The 20884-nt window shown below is 40.8% G+C and overlaps 2 pseudogenes; both read left to right on the top strand.

Annotated features, from left to right (window-relative positions):
* Window positions 1-10056: 10056 nt before the first annotated feature.
* On the top strand, window positions 10057-10987 carry LOC110258206 (annotated as a pseudogene).
* A 6205-nt stretch (window positions 10988-17192) lies between these two features.
* On the top strand, window positions 17193-19676 carry LOC110258204 (annotated as a pseudogene).
* Window positions 19677-20884: the final 1208 nt, after the last annotated feature.

Raw genomic sequence — 20884 nt, 5'->3', positions numbered from 1 at the left:
CTACCCTTATTTGCTAGTTTTCAGAATAGGGTTCTTCCAGAAGAGCCAAAGTCAAAGGAGGTTGTTGTTGTTGTTGTTGTTGTTGTTGTTTAACACATGTCTCTTAACACAGCTGGTGAGTTTCAATCCTCTGTTGTCATTGTTGTTAGTGATACTCCAAGTGTGCCAGCTCTGGCTGGGGAGGCTGCTCAAGCCAGCTTCCAAGCCCTCTGACCCAGGACCCTTCTTTTTTGCTTCCTTTGGCAGGATCAGATCATCTAGTATCTTCTTGTACACATCCTGCCCCAGATCTGGATTCAGACAGATCTCTGAAGAGTTCTATTTTGTTTCAGTGGTGAATGTTTAGCAATCACAGTCTGGTTGCTAGGAGCATCCATTGCTAATAGATTACTCTTGGTTTCTGGGATTTTGCAATGGACAGAGGCAGGAGGTGTGTATTTTAAGCAAAAACACATCAGGAGTCTATACTGATATTTCCAATTCAAAATAAAGTTGCAGCACTTTTAACTTAAATTTCTTTATATTTTTTCCTCTAAAGTTGAAAGTCTTATTTACTGATGACATGAACACAATTTGTTTTTGCCTGTAACTTGCTTAAGTAGCTTCTAAATAGAAATACCGAGGTGGAGACAAGATGGTGGAAGAGTAGGGGGACACGCTCACCCTCTCCCACAAACACAACAAAAAAACCCACATCTACAGGATAAATGACTCACACAGAACAGCAACCAATCGCTGGCAGAAGAACCTAAACTCCAATAATGGCAAGAAGTTCGTGACATTACTAGGTAAAACAAGAAAAAAGAGAGTGAGAGAAGGTGAATCCGAGCAGGATGGGCACTCCCGAAAGGGAACTGTGGAGGAGAAAGGGATCCTGCACCCTGGAAAGTCACCTACTCGGGGGAAAGATCAAATGAACCAGAGGAATCTCCAGATGCAGAGAAGAGTGTAGCAGTAAGTTGGAGTTCTGAAAAGCAGATTGAGAACCAAAAAGGCCATCTGAACTACGGGCACAGTCACCAAAAATTGAGATGACTGGGTGGGGGCTGGGTTCCAGAGGTTAGTCTCTGAGAAAGGGCTGGGGAGGGTGGGGTGGAGCAGAAACTGCTTGGGAGGTCTAGAAACCAGTCTGTCAAGTTTGAAGGGGCAGAGACTGCCTGGGAGACTAGAAAACAAAGCTGTCACAGAGGAAGGGAGCAATATGCTAAGGGCGGGGAAGTGGAAAGCCACATCAGAGGGAACCTGGGAGAAGAGCCTGGTCTGTGCCCATGCTGGGGAGGGGAGAGAAGAAGGGGTGGGTCCCCATACAATACTCCCCACGCCACAGCAAGCTTACCAGCCCACTAGCTATCAGAAAGCTGTGCTTCCCAGCACATCCCCTCCCCCCACCCCAATACCCCCTACACACTCACTGGACCTGGGGCTGCCTGCCATCTGGGAGGGCTGGCTACAACAATTGCCTGATGCCTACCACCACAGGGGCTGTCCCTGCACAGGACTGCTTGCCCTTTGGAGGGGCTACACCCCTGCAGAGCAGCACCAAACACCACCAGCCCTGAGAAAAGGCCTGTAGCCCAGAAAAGCTAGAACAAGCCTAGCCAGGCCATGAAAAGATCTGCCTAATTCTTGGAGAGTCTTTCTGAGTTGGGCTGCCCTGGGAGGAGCCTCCTGGCTTCGCAGTGGCCCAGATAGCTGCTCCAGCCCCCAGGGGGTGCTGCACTCCTGAGAAACAGCTTCCCAACACTGCCAACCCCCAGCGAGAACACCACAGCCTAAAAACACCAGAACAAGCTCTGCCTGAGCAAGTGAAATCTGCTACCATCGTGGTGTGGACCTCCCAGTCCTGTCTGCCCTCAGGAAGTCCTCCTTTGCTTCAAAGAGACCCTGTTAGCCCCATCAACACTCCAGAAAAGCCACACTGCCTCAAAAAAGACTGACCAACAACACCAGCCCTCAGGAAACATTCCACAGCAGTGACAAGGCAAACACTGCCTGGTCACGGAGAGTACAACACCCTCAGGAAAAAGAAAACAACAAGCAAGATGAAGAAGCTGAGAAACCACCCCCAGTCAAACCAACAGGAGAACTCACCTGAAACAGTCAGCAATGGAACAGATCTCTGCAGTCTGACAGACCTTGAGTTCAAAAGAGAAACAGTGAAAATACTGAAGGAATTAAGAGAAGATATGAACAGTAAAGCAGACACCCTCAGAAAGGAACTAGAAAATATAAGGAGGAGCCAAGAAAAACTAGAACATTCATTTGCAGAGATACAAACTGAACTAGGGGCAGTAAAACCCAGAATGAATAATGCAGAAGAACGAATCAGTGATATGGAAGATAGAATAATGGAAATCACCCCATCAGGTCAGCAGACAGAAAACCAAATCAAAAAACATAAAAGCAATATAAGAGACCTATGGGATAGCATAAAGCGGGTCAATCTTCGCATAATAGGATTCCAGAAGGAGTAGAAAAAGATAAGGGAATGGAAAATATATTTGAAGAAATTATCACTGGGAACTTCCCAAATCTAAAGGATACTGAGTTCAAGATACAGGAAGCACAGAGTGCCCCAAACACATTGAACCCATATAGACCCACACCAAGATACATTAGAATAAAAATGGCAAAAGTTAGTGATAAAGAGAGGATCGTAAAGGCAGAAAGAAAAAAACAGAATGTTACCTACAAGGGAACCCCCATAAGAATATCAGCTGATTTCTCTACAGAAACACTACAGGCCAGGAGGGAATGGCAAGAGATATTTAAAGTGCTAAAAGGAAAAAATATGCAACCTAGAATACTCTATCCAGCAAGAATATCATTTAAAATAGAAGGGGAAATGAAATTTTTTTCCAACAAACAAAAGCTAAAAGAATACAGCAACACAAAACCCAGGCTAAAAGAAATACTGAAAGGGCTTCTCTAAACCAAAATGAAAGGAAGGAAAGGGAAGAAAAAAGAAAAGAATAAAAAAAGAAGTAGAAGAGGAAGAACTAGGACTGAGGAAACCACAATCAGAGAGCAGTCACTCAAATAAGCCAGCATACAGATTTAACTACAAACATGCTTCAAAAAAATAAAAAGAAAAAATAAAAAAGTCATCAAAATCATAAAATGTGGGCAAGGGATATTAGGAAATAAATAGACACTTCTTGTTTGTTTGTATGATTCTCTTCTTAATTTTAATATAGTAATGAAGTGTTTGAACCTCCAGGACCATCAGGCTAAAACACACAATTATAGGAAGGGGTTAGCATACTTAAAAAACACGGCAACCACAAGCCAAAAACAAATATTGCATTCGCAAAAAATGAAAGAAAAAAAACATTCCAGCAGATAATAACAGGAGAACATCCAACCAAAAAAAAAAAAAAAAAAAAAAAGGAAGGAAGAATGGAGAACCATAAAATCATCTGGAACACGAGGTTCAAAATGGCAATAAATACTCATCTATCAATTATCACCTTAAATGTCAATGGAATGAATGCCCCAATCAAAAGACACAGAGTGGCTGAGTGGATAAATAGGCAAAAACTTTCAATATGCTGCCTACAAGAAACTCACCTTAGGACAAAGGATACATATAGATTGAAAGTGAAAGGGTGGGGAAAAATATTTCATGCCAGTAGACATGACAGAAAAGCAGGAGTCGCAACGCTCATATCAGACAAAATAGACTTTAAAACAAAAGACATAAAGAAAGACAAAGAAGGAAACTACTTAATGATTAAGGGATCCATCCAAGGAGAGGATGTTACTATTGTCAACATATATGCCCCAAATACAGGAGCACCCAGATACATACAGCAAATATTAACGGACATAAAGGGAGGTATTGATGAGAATACAATCATAGTAGGAGACATTAATACCCCCCTCACATCAATGGACACATCCTCTAGACAGAAAACCAATAAGGCAACAGAGATCCTAAAGGAAACAATAGAAAAGTTAGACTTCATTGATATCTTCAGGACACTACATCCAAAAAAATCAGAATACACATTCTTCTCAAATGCTCATGGAACATTCTCAAGAATCGACCACATATTGGGACACAAAGCTAACCTCAACAAATTTAGGAGCATAGAAATTATCTCAAGTATCTTCTCTGACCACAATGCCATTAAATTAGAAACCAACCATGGGAAAGGAAAGAGAAAAAACCTACTACATGGAGACTAAACAACATGCTACTAAAAAACCAATGGGTCAATGAGGAAATCAAGAAGGAAATTAAAAACTACCTTGAAACAAATGATAATGAAGACACAACCTCTCCAAATCTATGGGATCTGCGAAAGCAGTGCTCAGAGGGAAATTTATAGCAATGCATGTCTTTCTCAAAAAGAAGAAAGATCCCAAATTGACAACTTAACCCTCCACCTAAATGAATTAGAAAAAGAAGAACAAAAAAGTTCTAAAGTCAGCAGAAGGAAGGAAATTATAAAGATCAAAGAAGACATCAATGAAATAGAGATTCAAAAAACAATAGAGAAAATTAATAAAACCAAGAGCTGGTTCTTTGAAAAGGTCAACAAAATTGACAAACCCCTGGCCAGACTCACTAAAAAGAGGAGAGAAAGAACCCAAATAACCAAAATTATAAATGAAAAAGGAGAAATCACAATGGATACTGCAGAAATACAAAAAACCATAAGAGAATACTATGAACAACTATATGGCAACAAATTTGACAATCTGGAAGACATGGACAACTTTATAGAATCTTACAGCCTGCCAAAACTGAATCAAGAAGAAACAGACCAACTGAACAGACCCATCACTAGAAATGAAATTGAAGGTGTCAAAAAAACACTCCCTACAAATAAAAGTCCAGGACCAGATGGCTTCACAGGTGAATTCTATCAAACATATAAAGAGGAACTGGTGCCCATTCTCCTTAAACTCTTTCCAAAGGTTGAAGAAGAAGGAGTACTCCCAAAGACATTCTATGATGCCACCATCACCCTCATTCCAAAGCCAGACAGAGATACCACCAAAAAAGAAAACTATCGGCCAATATCATTGATGAATATAGATGCAAAAATTCTCAACAAAATCTTAGCCAACCGAATCCAACAACATATCAAAAAAATTATACACCATGACCAGGTTGGGTTCATCCCAGGTTCACAAGGATGGTTCAACGTACGCAAATCAATCAACGTCATACACCACATTAACAGAAGAAAAGTCAAAAATCATATGATCACCTCAATAGACGTAGAAAAAGCATTTGACAAAGTCCAACATCCACTCATGATCAAGACCCTCGCCAAAGTGGGTATAGAGGGAACATTCCTGAATATAATCAAAGACCTTTATGATAAACCCACAGCAAATATAATCCTCAATGGGGAAAAACTGAAAGCCTTCTCACTCAAATCTGGAACAAGACAGGGATGCCCACTCTCACCACTGCTCTTCAACATAGTTTTGGAAGTCCTAGCCACAGCAATTAGACAAACAAGTGAAATAAAAGGCATCTATATAGGAAGAGAAGAGATAAAACTGTCACTGTATGCAGATGACATGATACTACACATAGAAAACCTGAAGGACTCAACCCAAAAACTACTTGAACTGATTAATAAATTCAGCAAAGTGGCAGGATATAAGATTAACATTCAGAAGTCAGTCGCATTTCTGTATACCAGCAATGAAATATTAGAAAAGGAATACAAAAATAAAATACCTTTTAAAATTGCACCCTACAAAATCAAATACCTGACCAAAGAGGTAAAGGACCTATATGCCGAGGACTATAAAACTTTAATCAAAGAAATCAAAGAAGATGTAAAGAAATGGAAAAATATTCCATGTTCCCGGACTGGAAAAATCAATACTGTAAAATGGCCATACAACCCAAAGCAATCTATAGATTCAATGCAATCCCTATTAAATTACCCATTACATGTTTCACAGAACTAGAACAAACAATCCAAACATTTATATGGAACCACAAAAGACCCAGAATCGCCAAAGCAATCCTGAGAAACAAAAATCAAGCAGGAGGCATCACTCTCCCAGAATTCAAGAAATACTACAAAGCCACAGTCATCAAAACAGAGTGGTACTTGTGTCAAAACAGACAGAACAGAATAGAGAATAGAGAACCCAAAAATAAGCCCTGACACCTATGGTCAATTAATCTTTGACAAGGGAGGCAAGAATATAAAATGGGAATAGGAAAGCCTATTCAGCAAGCATTGCTGGGAAACCTGGACAGCTGCATGCAAAGCAATGAAACTAGAACACACCCTCACACCATGCACAAAAACAAACTCCAAATGGCTGAAAGACTTAAATATACGACAGGACACCATCAAACTCCTAGAAGAAAACATAGGCAAAACACTCTCTGACATCAACATCATGAATATTTTCTCAGGTCAATCTCCCAAAACAATAGAAATTAGAGCAAAAATAAACCCATGGGACCTCATCAAACTGAAAAGCTTTTGCACAGCAAAGGAAACCCAAAAGAAAACAAAAAGACAACTTTCAGAATGGGAGAAAATAGTTTCAAATGATGCAACTGACAAGGGCTTAATCTCTAGAATATATAAACAACTTATACAACCCAACAGCAAAAAAGCCAATCAATCAATGGAAAAATGGGCAAAAGACCTGAATAGACATTTCTCCAAAGAAGATATACAGATGGCCAACAAACACATGAAAAAATGCTCAACATCGCTGATTATAAGAGAAATGCAAATCAAAACTACCATGAGATACCACCTCACACCAGTCCGAATGGCCATCATTAATAAATCCACAAATAACAAGTGCTGGAGGGGCTGTGGAGAAAAGGGAACCCCCTTCTGCACTGCTGGTGGGAATTAAACTGGTACAGCCACTATGGAGAACAGTTTGGAGATACCTTAGAAATCTATACATAGAACTTCCATATGACCCCGCAATCTCACTCTTGGGCATCTATCCGGACAAAACTCTACTTAAAAGAGACACATGCACCCATGTTCATTGCAGCACTATTCACAATAGCCAGGGTATGGAAACAACCCAAATGTCCATCGACAGAGGATTGGATTCGGAAGAAGTGGTATATATACACAATGGAATACTACTCAGCCATAAAAAATAATGACATAATGCCATTTGCAGCACCACGGATGGAACTAGAAACACTCATACTGAGTGAAATGAGCCAGAAAGACAAAGACAAATACCATATGATATCACTTATAACTGGAATCTAATATCCAGCAGAAGTGAACATCTCCTCAGAAAATAAATCATGGACTTGGAGAAGAGACTTGTGACTGCCTGATGGGAGGGGGAGGGAGTGGGAGGGATCGGGAGCTTGGGCTTATCAGACACAACTTAGAATAGATTTACAAGGAGATCCAGCTGAGTAGCATTGAGAACTTTGTCTAGATACTCATGTTGCAACAGAACAATAGGTGGGGGAAAAAATGTAATTGTAATGTAGACATGTAAGGATAACTTGATCCCCTTGCTGTACAGTGGGAAGAGAAAAAAGAAAAAAGGAAAAGGATCTGGCATTGCTGCAGCTGTGGCAAAGAAATAGGTTTCTTGCAGGATGCTTTACTGTGCTTTTGCTTCAGGACAAGTGTTCTTTTCTTTTTAAAATCTGGTCTACTTTCATCTTTTTCATCCTAGTTTCTTCAGGTACAATTCCATTGCTTCAAATACCAAGACTGTCTATTTTCTATTGTTGAACTGTATTTTTGATCATCTCAGCTATTTGAATTTTTTAAAATGATCTGATATGAGAGTTCTTTGACATAAAGATATTCTTATTGAAAAGGGTTTGTCCTCTGATGACCAGATATCTAATGTGGGGGAAAAAACAACTATTTTTCTACAATATAACAATAGCAGAAAATCAGTGAATTTTATGTTAACAAACCTGGTTAAGCTCTTTCTATGAGTTCGACTATTTTAGATTCTACCTATAAACAAGGTTATGTAGTATTTGTCTTTCTGCTTCTGACTTATGCCACTTAACCTAATGTCCTCTACTCACAGAAGCAGAGAGTATAATGGTGATTACCAGGGGTTGTGAATAGGGGGAAATGGGGAGATTTTTGTCAAGGGATACCAGGTTTTGGTTGTGCCAGATGAATAAATCCTGGAGAGCATTAGCACAATGTGACTATAGTGAACAATATTATGTACTTGAAATTTGTTTAAGGGGTAGATCTCATTCTTATAACCAAAGAAAAAAAGAAAAAATCATTAAAATACCTGAAATTTTCTTTAATTCTCCATCTTTCACCAATCCATAGACTAATTCTGGAAAAATAAATATTTTTCTCTTTCCCCCCTTAAGGTCAGGGGGTTGGGTTAAGTCACATCTGGGATCCTGAAGCTTTAATGATCAGCTTGTGTGTGACATTTCCATGGGCTCTGAGCAATGACTGTAGCTCTGGTCTTTACCAAGAGCTTTGTTGACCCAAATGAGGTCCGAGTGTCTCAGCCTACTGGGAGTACTTATAAGGCCCTGATTTGTCTCTTCCTTTAAGGGAAGTGATGAGGATTAAGGATTCGGGCTACTTAATTGTACTCATGGTAACTCTAATAAATCAAAGTAAGCCCCAGACTCTGATCTGGCAGAGTGCAACAGTGGAAAAACCTGGAGACTGAAAGAAAAATTATTTGCTGAACACCTGTTAAAAATGATGACAGATTTTATTCAAGACTAATTCAGTGGGGTCAAAACAACTGAATTAGTGGAGAAAGACTGAGCTCAATTCCAATTACAACAAGGACAAGTGAGGATTTATGGCCAATGAACAGAATGTAGGGGTCAGTGAGGGAAAAATTACTAAAAGGAGACATCAAGGATGTGGAATTCTTGCTAAGCTGCCTTAACAGGATTCTTGCTAAAGACAAGCCAAGGACTTATATACAAGGTGTTAGATTTCAAAAGTGTGGATGAGGAGTTTGATTGGAAATGAAGTGTATGGGCTTCTTGATAAATTGATTTAACAGGATTCTTGCTAAAACTGTCCTTGGCAATGAAGGACAAGGAAGGTCAGTGCTGAGACCTCCTTGAGAAGAGGTCTAAAATTTGGTCAAAGAGAGACTTCTTTTCAAATCATAAAATGTATTTGGCTTTGAATCTCTGATTTTTCAATTATTAACTTGGCAAATATACAAATGTGAGCAAGTCACTAACTGCTCTAAGCTTCAGTTTCCCTTATATAAATGATGATAATCATAACTGCTCTATAGGACCCCAAAGTGGCATCATGAAAATCAAAATCAAGATGATGTTACAGGTGAAGACTTGGGTAAAGTGTAAAGCTTTGTATACATTTGAAGAAGTTATTCTTATAGGACAGATGATAAGCCATTGTCAAATGACCATAATCTTTCTTTTTCTCAGATTAAGAACATAAGACTATGATGGTTCTTCCTGTTAACTCAAGGCATTTACAATATAAAAGAAGAATCACCAGGGTAAAGAATTTTCAGGAGTTCTCATTGTGGCTCAGTGGTTAATGAATCCAACTAGGAACCATGAGATTGTGGGTTCAATCCCTGGCCTAGCTCAATGGGTAAAGGATCCAGCATTGCCACAAGGTGTGGTGTAGGTTGCAGATGTGGCTTGGATCCTGAGTTGCTGGGGCTGTGGTGTAGGTCAGCAGCTACAGCTCTGATTAGACCCCTAGCCTGGGAACCTCCATATGCCATCAGCATGGCCCTAAAAAGACAAAAAGACACCACCACAAAAAAAAAAAAGAATTTTCTCACCCTGGGAAGTTCCTGTGTTGTGCATTGGGGGATCCAGCATTGCCACAGCTGCAGTGCAGGTTACAACTGCAGCATGAATTTGACCCCTGGCCCAGGGAACTTCCACATGCCATGGGTGTGACTAAAAAAGGTGTGTAGGGGAGACTCTAGCTTGATTTTTCTTAGTAGTCACAATGATCTAAATGCTTAAAAGAGCCTTATAATAATGTATGATAAATGATGTTGTCACCTCAGGACTTCACACTCCTAACTCTAAAATATCTTCACCCAGAGTAGATCTAGAAGAGGGTGCTCCCCATCATGGTCCAGAGCAACCACACCAACATGAAGGAATTCTTCTTCCTGGAAATCTTGTTTGTGGTTTTTCTTGCTGTTTATGTAGGAACTGTGCTGGGCAATGCCCTCATTGTGGTGACCATCACCTGCGGGTCCCACCTCCACACTCCCATGTACATTCTCCTGTGGAACAAATCTGTCCTGGACATTGTTTTTTCATCTGTCACCATTCCCAAATTCCTACTGGATCTTTTATCAGAGAGGAAAACCATCTCCTACAATGGCTGCATGGCTCAGATCTTTTTCTTCCACTTTGCTGGTGGGGCAGATATTTTTTTCCTTTCTGTGATGGCCTATGACAGATTCTTGCAATCTCCAAACACTTGCACTATGTAACCCTTATGGGAAGAGAGGTGTGATTGGCCTTGGTGGTGGCTTCCTGGGTGTGTGGTGGTTTGCACTCCATTGTTCAGATTATTCTGATGCTTCCACTCCCCTTCTGTGGCCCCAATGTCCCAGATGCCTTCTACTGTGATGTGCCCCAGGTGGTTAAGCTGCCTGCACTGACACTTCTGCTCTGGAGCGCCTCAGGATCTCTGACAATGGGCTGGTGATCCTGCTATTGTTCCTCTTGCTCCTGGGGTCCTACATGAGGGTTCTGGTGGTGCTGAGATCTTTCTGGGGAGGGCCAGAACAAAGCCCTCTCCACCTGCACCTCCCACATCCTGGTGGTGACTCTTCATTTCATGCCTTGTGTGTACATCTACTGCTGGCCCTTCACTACGCTGCCCATGGACACAGCTGTATCCATCAATAACACAGTCCTCACTCCCATGCTGAACCCCATGATCTACAGCCTGAGGAATCAGGAGATGAAGTCAGCCATAAAGAGAATACAGAGGAGGCTTGGGCCTTTTGAAAGCAATAAAATGGGATGAGCAGTCAGACGGAGCCTGGAAATCTAATTTGAGTTGGTTACCTCACTGCTAACCTAAGGGTCAGAGACAGCTGGCTCTTTCTCTACAGTCATTTGTCTATATCCCCAGAGCCACTAAATTCTTTTTTATCTTTTTATGACCTCACCTGCCACATATGGAAGTTCCAGGCCAGGGGTCCAATTGGAGCTGCAGCTGCAACCTGTGCCACAGCTTGTGGCAACACTGGATACTTAACCCACTGAGCAAGGCCAGGGATCGAACCTGCATCCTCACAGAGACAACATCAGGTCCTTAACCCACTGAGCCATAACAGGAAGTCCAGTTAGAGATTATGTAAGAACAAAAGGAAGAGATGAGATCAGACATCAGCTAGGGGACTGGGGAGAAGTATGGGGCATGAGGTTGAAATCAATAACCTAAATGTTGGAGTTCCCATCATGGTTCAGTGGTTAGTGAACATGACTAGTATCCATGAGGATGTGGGTTCAATCCCTGGCCTCATTCAGTGGGTTAAGGATCTGGCATTGCTGTGAGCTGTTGGTGTAGGTCTAAGAGGCAGTTTGGATCCAGTGTTTCTGTGGCTGTAGTGTAGGCTGGAAGCTACAGCTCTGATTTGACCCCTAGCCTGGGAAGCTCTGTATGCCCTGGGTGCAGCCCTAAGAAGATGGAAAAAAAATCCCTAAATACTATTTTGGTATGCTCTGTGGCTCTCAAGCCAACATATTGGACCTCATTTTCTCCACCTGCAAAATGGAAATAACATTGTCTACACACAAGGTTGTCATGAGAATGAAACATGACAAATGTTGAGAAGATTGTAGCTTCCAAATATAGCACCACTCCTGTGAATGATCAGGCATACAATGTTCCCTATTGTATACATGTCTGTTCCTAAATATGTATATAAACAGAATATGAATGCATTTGTTTCATACATTCTCTCTCTAGTGGTGTTGCTGTTTTCAGTGGATTATTAGAATCAATTCTTGACTTAATATTGTGAGTGCATAGTCTTCAAAATAGTTCATGAATTAGTGAAAAGATAAGGAACAGTTTAAGTTGTAAGTTCAGATATATACATGAACAAATCTATATACATGGACCAAGCATTTCCTATGCTCAAGTCTGTTATACACTTTTGCCTGCTAAAATTAATCTCAAAAGAATTACAGGAGTTCCCATAATGGCTCAGTGGAAATGAATCTGACTGGTATCCAAGAAGATGTGGGTTCCATTCCTGGCCTCGCTAAGTGGGTTGGGGATCTGGTGTTGCCATGAGCTGTGGTGTAGGTCACAGACTTGGCTCAGATCCCACATTGCTGTGTCTGTCACTAAGCCAGCAGCTGTAGCTCCAATTCAGCCCCTAGCCTAGGAACCTCCTTATGCCTAGAGTGCATCCCTAAAAAGCAAAAAAAAAAAAAAAAAAAAAATAGCAGATTGGGGATATACCTGCACAGAATCCACATTTATTTTATGTTAACCTGAACTTCCTTCTTATCTTTATCCCCTATTTCTATTTCACCCCCAAGACTTTCAGAGCTGGAGCAAAACTATAGTTTTCATCTATGTATGCATAGGCAATTGAAGCAAGTCACTCTGGTATAAAAAAATTACCTAAGGAATAACTTTTCACACACTCAAGACCCATTTTGTGTACCAAGAGAGTAAAAACAAACAAACAAAAATACTGTAAGCATTGACTTTATACAGGGTCACTTAGGAATAGTCACTGGGCCTATGTTATAATCCTCCTCTCTCTCAAGAGAATAATTCCAAGGAAGTAAATCTGCAAAGAGACAGTAAATCTCCTTTTTCTCTCTATGCTCACATGCAATCCCACCTTCTGTCTCCAATCGTCATTAAAAAATTGATCAAGAGGTATAAGGAAGCTGAGGACATTGAAACGTACAGAACAATTTTTTTGCAAATTGTTATGATGGGCTCATATTTAGCTAAAAAATCCTTATAGGTGGCACACATCTTCTCTGCATCTTACAAGACAGAGACATTGGTCCAAGACTCTTAAACATATTGCCAGTGGTTCTCAAATTGTTTTAAATTATTGCCTCCTAGATTTCCTGTTGCAGATCAGTGAGTTAAGAAACTGACATAGTCTTTGTCTGTGAGGATGCCAGTTCGATCTCTGGCCTCACTCAGTGGGTTAAGCATCCAGTGTTGCTGCAAGCCGCAGAGTAGGTCACAGGAGCAACTCAGACCTGGTGTTTCTGAGGCTGTAGCATAGGCCAGCCCCTGCCGCTCTGATTCAACCCGTGGCCCAGGAACTACCATGTGCCTCAGGTTTGGCCATAAAAAGAATAAATAAATAAATAAATAAATAAATAAATAAATAAATAAATAAAATTAACTCATTCCCCCCACCAAAGGATCTTTATTAGATGTTTCTCCTAATTGCTCTCCCCCAAGAAATCTTACTCCCAAAGATATACTATATATCTTTTTATGTACTGATGTTCTCTGAAGAACCACAAATCACTGTAACATCCAAGGGTTTTTTTGGCCCCAAGAACCAGTTTTTGTCTCCTTGGGCATGATGCCCACATTGAGAATGAATGATCATATCATATTAAATGTTTGTACAAATATTTCCCCAATACTGAGAAAATCACACACTATATAGATTTGTCTTCTGGAGCCTTGCAAGAATTTGGAAGTTATTGAAATGTTTAAACAACTTCATGTTTGTGTGTGTGTGTGTGTGTGTGTGTGTGTGTGTGTGTGTGTGTGGACTTTGTGTGGTGATGACTTAGCAAAGGTGTAATAATCCCCACTGGAACTCCAACACTAGCAGAAGAATGTCCATTCTGTTTGCAGACTCACATCCAATAAAATTCTCTTTCTAATTCTCATATTAGGCTTGGGCCTGAGGGACTAAGCCTAGCAGGAACACGTTGGGACAAGCAGAAGAACCATGATGACATGACTTCCTGAGTCTGGCTTTTCTAACAAGAAGGGTGAAGAGAAGATGTTGAAGTCTAGTATAACTCATCTTCAGAAGAACTTCACCTTCTATCATGCTATTTCTTAGCATCATATACACTGAGGCCCAGCTACCCAGTCTCAAAATGTGTCATTTCCTGGTTCGCTGCTGAAGAATTTAGGTAAGGATATAAAACCATCAGAATGTGAGATATTGCAGACCACACATGAATAGTATGAGCATGAAAAGTGCACCCAGTGTATAAGATACCACACAAATAGCTGAAAACTTCAGCGGCAGAAAACAAAGTGTATGTTGAAAATATTCGGTAAGGAGGAATGTCTTCCTAAGAAGAAGAGGACACCACCACATGGTAGGAGAAAAAGCGGTTTCTATTTGATGAAGTGATTGAGTTGCATATAAGGAACAGATTTTGTTCCAGCTTAGGGTTTGCCCATGTGGGTCACAGAGCCTCTTTCTACAAGATGGGTGCTTCCTTAAAAACCATGGTTTTAAGCCCAAATTCCCTTAAAAACTGTGGAGGTTGCAGAGGCAGCCCCGTATAAGTACATTGCCCATGACTCACTGGGTCTCTTTTGCCTTTGATCCAGCCTTAAGTCCCAAACTCAATAACCCAGCACTGAAGTCTCTGGTCCACTTGGTTAATTTACACAAGTTCACTGGAATAAAAATAAGCAAGTTGGTTCAAAGAGAAGCTGTTCTTCTGTTGAGTAGCATTTTACATTCTGCAATTGTCCCCACAAATAACCCTTCAGGGAAGGCACTGTTTTTTCAGGGAAAGAGAAAGGAAATGAATTAATTGAATGCCTATTATATTCTGGGTACTTTACAAAACATGATTATAGTTACTCCTCATGCTACCCAGTGAAGTAAGTTCTGTGCTTCCCAGTTTACAGTGGAGGAAATTAAAGGAAAATAAAGGACTTTCTCTGAGAAACAAAAGGAGGCAGAGGCAGAATTTCAATCCCAGTGTGCCTCCAAACCCCTTGTCCTACCCCACATCACACTAGATCCTGCATCAGACTGCATTATACTAAACTGTCTGTACATTTTACAACTGAAGATCTGAGGCCAGAGTAGCAGCATGACTTTCCCAAGGTCACAGAGCTATTTTAAAGCCTGGATCAGAAAACAAATCTCTACCTGGCACCCCTGAAGCCAGTCCAAAGACATTAACAAAAGGGTTTCTTAGGCTATGTTTGTGAAGATTCTTCTTGCTCACTCATACTCCATTGCCCATGCCTATAAGTCATGTCAAGTTTACTCATTAATTTAAAAAAAATTACTGAGCACCAAACATGTGGCCCAAACTAAGTAAAGCTTTGATGACATTGGGATGGATGAAACACTGAGCAGACAGGATGAACTTGAGGTGTAGCAAGGAAACTATACTGAACTAAGGAAATATAAACATAGAAGAAATCAGATGGAATAAACTTATTTATGCCAGAAGAGAAGTCAGTGCAGGGAATTATGGTCATAAAAAGATGTTAGGAAATTTTTCAGAGAAGAGGGGACGCTGGACCTGAGTGATGAAAACTCAGTGCTCATCCAGGAGGAGAGTCTAAGAGTGAGGAGGACATGGTGGATGGAGAGAACAACAGGAACACAGATCCAAAGGCAGGAGCCAGCAAGAATCTGCATAACATTTCAATATCTGGAGTTCCCATCATGGCACAGTGGTTAATGAATCTGACTAGGAACCATGAGGTTGCAGGTTTGATCCCTGACCTTGCTCAGTGGGTTAAGGATCCAGCATTGCCATGAGCTGTGGTGTAGGTCGCAGATGCAGCTCGGATCTGGCATTGCTGTGGCTGTGGTATAGGCCAGTGACTATAGCTCCAATTGGACCCCTAGCCTGGGAACCTCCATATGCTACTGGAAGCAGCCCTAGAAATGGCAAAAAGACACACACAAAAAAACCCCAAAAACCAAAAAAATAAAGATCTGAAACAGATTGAAGGAAAAAGGGCACTAGATGATACTCAAGATGGAAAAAAAAAGTCTTGGTTGCTATTTGAGGAGTTTGATGTTTTGTAGGCAATAGAGAATCATGGAAAATTTTCAAACAAAGGAATAAATGATCTCATTTGTGACTTATATTTCTGGAAACAACTGAGAGGATGTAGTTAGAGACAACTACACCGAAGACCAGTTTGGGAATTCTTACAACCATCTAAGCAGAAATGGTAAGGGTTTAACTGAGGATGAAGAGAAGGGGACACATGGAGAGCCATGAAGACAGTAGAATCCTTAGGAGAGATGTGACACAGTGTCCAGTTTCCTTGCAATGTGGGAAACTCAGAGAAGTCTTTGAGATAAAATGTGCTACCTATCAGTACAGGCTGTGGAGGTGACTAAGCTCACAAAGACTGACTAAACCAAGGAAACAAAACAAGTAGTCCTGTCCTCCAGACCAAATGAGAGGCAAAGTGTGGTGGGTTTTTGCAGCTCCTGTTGTGACTCAGCAGGTTAAGCCCCTTAGTCCTAGGATCTTTCCATTATACTACACTGCCTGCCAGTTTCATAATACATAAATCCAACAATAACGTGTGTAAGGGACTCTTTACAGGAATTTTCTAGCACCTTCCACGGTGAGTTTCATCACTCCCTCAATTTCCACTCTCCATCACAATGGAATTTTAGACTATTGTTCTTCTATTACCTTGATCCACCATTGGTGCAATTGTTTGGCTGCTCCCATGGCATGTGGAAGTTCCCTGATCAGGGATCCAACCTGCACCACAGCAGTAACCAGAGCCACAGCAGTGACAGCACTGGATCCTTAATCCACTGAAGCACCAGGGAACTCTAACAATGTGTGGTTTTTGTTTATTCATCCACATAATTTCTCAAGGCTCTGAAAGCTTGTTTCAACACAAACTAAGTAGGATGCTTTCCAGCCGGGCACTAATCTAGGGACCATCTCTCTATATAGAGGTTTCAGTAATTCAGAGAGATGCCACGGCTGAGGATTTTTTTTCTCTGAGTTAACTTTTTCCTTTTCACCACTTCCACCATCATAAATCTTCTTAGAAACCGTGGAACTGACATGGGCAGAATTTGAACTGACATGGGTGAAATATGTATTGCGCTTAAAGACTTCACCACTAGCTTCCTATGTGTTGTTATGCATATTTGTTAAGCTTCTTCAAGAACATGATTTTTCCTAAATTAATTCTCAAGCCATAAGACATTGCCTACTCCTGACTCACTTGGGAAAAATATAATGAATTGTCTCTTTCTTCCCCAACAAGGACTCTGCAGTAAGAGAACCAACAGGTCTCCAGGAACCGGGAGCAACCTTTGCTTATATCCTGTGTTACTTTGCACTGCATCAGGAAATGCAAATTGCAAGCTCATCAGAAACTGCTTAATTGTATAGAAAGGGCACAGGAGGAAATCTGCAAATACCTGGACTGAATATTTCACTGTGGTAACATTGCATTTCATGACATTTCTCTGTGGATGCAAGCCTGGACCTTTGCTGTCTTCCTTATGGACTGAACCATCACCATCTTTGTCATCTTCTTTGTGTTAAACCCCAACCCCTGAGTGCTTATGAACTGAACTTAAAGAGACATTTCAGAAAGGTAATAGAAGGACAATAGTCTAAAATTCCATTGTGATGGAGAGTGGAAATTGAGGGAGTGATGAAACTCACCGTGGAAGGTGCTAGAAAATTCCTGTAAAGAGTCCCTTACACACGTTATTGTTGGATTTATGTATTATGAAACTGGCAGGCAGTGTAGTATAATGGAAAGATCCTAGGACTAAGAAATGGAAGACATTTGTGTTACCTTCTCTCTGACACTGATTTTCTGTATAACCTTGAAAATCAGCTTATGCTTATTGAGTTCAGATTCACTATTGTTGAAGTGGAAAAGATAATGCCTTCCCACAAAACTCAGAAGGATATGTTAGGAAATTTTATTGAAATTAGATGTGCAGTTGCTTTTAAAACTATAATATGCTATTGACATCGATCCCTATTGTGTTGTTCCTGAAAGGCATCTAAGGATTGATTTATTCTAATGATGTTTAATCCATAGGAACAAAGTAGAAAATGAATAAAATCGGAGTTGCTCTGATTCATGAAGATGTAGGGAACCTGCAACTGCTTCCACAAAAACTTCCTTAAGTTCTCTTTCTCAGTAACTTCTTGGGGTAGACTTTAACAGAAACCAAGGGCCCCCTCTGACTATAATAGGGAAACAAACCTATAACTTATGCTAATAGGGGAGCTGAAGCAGGTGGAACTGAGTGATTTCCCTGGGTAATATAGTAAGTTCAGGTAGAACAAAACATGTGTTTTTTTTAAATTAGGTATGTTCAATTTATGCATGAGATAAATCTTTGCTTGATTTCATTGCCTTAGTAATATTATTTCCTTTCAAGCTGTACATAGAGGAAAAAATATTATCCAATGGCCTTGAGAAATCATACCACGGTGTCTGAATTTAATTTTTGCAGAATTACCCAGTCTCAAGAGTTGAGCTTGCTCTTATTTTTCTTCTTATCTACAGTATATGTAACAACTGTGTTAGCAAATGTTGCCATCATGGTCACTGTGACCTGGGAGTCTCACCAGCACACACCCATGTACTTCCTGCTCCACAACCTCTCCATCTTGGACATCTGCTTCTCCCCCCTCACTGCTCCCAAGGTCCTAGTAGACCTTCTTCCCAGGAGAAAGACCATCTCCTTCAATGGTTGCATCACACAGATGTTCTTCTTCCACCTCCTCGGTGGGGCAGATATTTTCTCTCTCTGTGATGGCCTTTGATTTCTATGTGGCCATTTCCAAGCCCCTGCACTATGTGAACATCATGAGTAGGGGCCGGTGCACTGCCCTCATTGTGGCCTCCTGGCTGGGGGGCTTTGACTACTCCATTGTGAAGAGCTCCCTGCTGCTCCCACTCCCCTTATGTGGACCCAACATTGTGGATGGCTTCTGCTACGATGTCCCCCAGGTCCTCAAACTTGCCTGCACCAACACCTTGGCCCTTGAGTTCTGACAACTTTTTTCTGGAGCTGCTGATGATTTCCAACAATGGCCTGGTCATTACTCTATGGTTTGTCCTTCTTCTTGTGTCTTACACAGTCATCCTTGTGATGCTGAGGGCTCACATGGGTGAGGGCAGAAAGAAAGCCATCTCCACCTGCACAGCCCATATCACCGTGGTGAACCTACACTTTGTGCCCCTTATCTACATCTATGCCCAGCCCTTCACTGCCCTCTCCATGGACAGAGCTGTCTCCATCACCTTCACTGTCATCATCCCTGTCCTGAATCCCATGATCCACACCCTGAGGAACCAGGAGATGAAGTCAGCCATGAGGAGACTGAATGGAAGACTCATGCTTTCTGCAATGGGATAGCGTCATTATAGATTGCAGATCAAGATGCAAGTATATAATTGAAATATTTTCTTAAACTATTAGGTGTCATACATTGGGGCTCAACCATACCTAAACAATTAACTATGCCAGGATGGCACAGATACAAAGGATCAATAACCTGGAACACAGGCTTTGAAAAGAAACACCAGAAGGAAGTTAGAGAGAAGAACATAGTCTTTGAAGAGTAAGTGACAGCACACAGGGCACAACTGTGAACCATGGTAGAAACTGTGTGTCCAGGTAATGAGGTAAAGGCTAGCACTGCAATGACCAGGCATATAATAGACAACAGGGACATTCATCTTCATGTAGCAGGCATCCAGCATCTTGGTCCCAGTTCAACAATAGTTACTCTATGACTATTTATCAAGTACATGCTATGTAGTAAACACTGTCTGCAAACATTCTGCTTTAACATTTCTGTTTTGTCAGCAAATGTGGACCATCCTTTCTTAAATTTTATTGGAGTATAGTGGACTTACAATATTGTGTAAATTTCAGGTGTACATCACAGTGAATCAGTTATACATATATCCATTCTTTTCCAGATTCTTTTCCCGTATTGGTTATTACAGAATATTGAGATTTCCCTGTGCCATGGAGTAGGTCCTTGTTACTTATCTATTTTATATATAGCGGTGTATATTTATTATTATTATTTTAATAATTATTTCCCCAATACAATTTTTTGTTTTCTACTGTACAGCATGGTGACCCAGTTACACATACATGTACGCATTCTATTTCTGCACATTATCATGCTCCATCATAAGTAACTAGACATAGTTTCTAGTGCTACACAGCAGGATCTCATTGCTAATCCATTCCAAAGGCAAGAGTCTGCATCATTAACCCCAAGCTCCCCAACCACCCCACTTCCTCCCCCTCTCCCTTGGCAACCACAAGTCTATTCTCCAAGTCCATGATTTTCTTTTCTGTGGAAATGTTCATTTGTTCTGTATATTAGATACCAGATATGAGTGATATCATATGGTATTTGTCTTTCTCTTTCTGACTTACTTCACTCAGTATGAGTCTATAGTTCCATCCATGTTGCTGCAAATGGCATTATGCCATTCTTTTTTATGGCTGAGTAGTATTCCATTGTGTATATATACCACATCTTCCTAATCCAATCATCTGTCAATGGACATTTGGGTTGTTTCCATGTCTTGGCTATTGTGAAGAGTGCTGCAATGAACATGCTGGTGCATGTGTCTTTTTTAAGGAAAGTTATATCCGGATATATGCCCAAGAGTGGGATTGCTGGATCATATGGTAGTTCTATGTATAGATTTCTAAGGTACCTCCATACTGTTCTCCACAGTGGCTGTACAGCTTACACTCCCACCAAGAGTGCAGGAGGATTCCCTTTTCTCCACACCCCCTCCAGCATTTGTTATTTGTGGGCTTATTAATGATGGCCATTCTGATTAGTGTGAGGTGGTATCAGGGGTGTGTATGTTAATCTCAACCTTTTAATTTATCCCTCCCACCACCACATTTCCCCTTTTAGACCTTCTTTTTAATCAACCCACCTATAAAATAC

Source organism: Sus scrofa, unplaced genomic scaffold (genome assembly GCF_000003025.6).
Source record: "Sus scrofa isolate TJ Tabasco breed Duroc unplaced genomic scaffold, Sscrofa11.1 Contig1558, whole genome shotgun sequence".
Taxonomy (NCBI): Eukaryota; Metazoa; Chordata; class Mammalia; order Artiodactyla; family Suidae; genus Sus; species Sus scrofa.
Note: the sequence above shows the minus strand (reverse complement) of the source record. Positions and strands in the feature narration are given on the sequence as shown.